Source organism: Fulmarus glacialis, unplaced genomic scaffold (assembly GCF_000690835.1).
Source record: "Fulmarus glacialis isolate BGI_N327 unplaced genomic scaffold, ASM69083v1 scaffold9096, whole genome shotgun sequence".
Lineage (NCBI taxonomy): Eukaryota > Metazoa > Chordata > Aves > Procellariiformes > Procellariidae > Fulmarus > Fulmarus glacialis.
In genome coordinates this window covers 1-331 of record NW_009218717.1, presented here as the reverse complement: position 1 = coordinate 331, position 331 = coordinate 1, and the positions used below count along the sequence as shown (strand labels likewise).

General features: G+C 61.3%; 1 protein-coding gene across 1 annotated transcript in view; it reads right to left on the bottom strand.

The window, feature by feature from the left end:
* The window catches only part of ZNF319 (zinc finger protein 319), a 3935-nt gene extending 3615 nt beyond the window's left edge, over positions 1–320 (bottom strand). The window contains exon 1 of the mRNA XM_009580122.1: positions 173–320. The gene's annotated coding sequence lies outside the window, so the exon portion shown is untranslated. The remainder of the gene's footprint in view (positions 1–172) is intronic.
* Positions 321–331: the final 11 nt, after the last annotated feature.

The following is a 331-nucleotide window of genomic DNA, read 5'->3' as shown; positions in this document are numbered from 1 at the left end:
TCAAGATACAAACCTTCAGCACAGCCCAGCCGCCACCTCCCCCCACAGGCAACGTTAACCACGGCAGGAGCAACCCAACGGCGACGGCATCCCAGACCATCCGCCCTAACGGGGAGGGGAAGCTTGCGTTCCCCCCGGCAGGGAAGAATAAGAAATACCAACCTTGGCTTACCGAGGGCTCTGCACGGGTACCCGAGTCGGCGCCAGCTCCGAGCCTAACTCATCCCTCCGTGGGAGGTGGGAAGCGACAACCATTTAAGGAGAGAAGACGGGAAAGCAGAGGTACTTTCAAACTGGAGAGGCGGCCCACGGCACGGCCCGCTCCGGCATA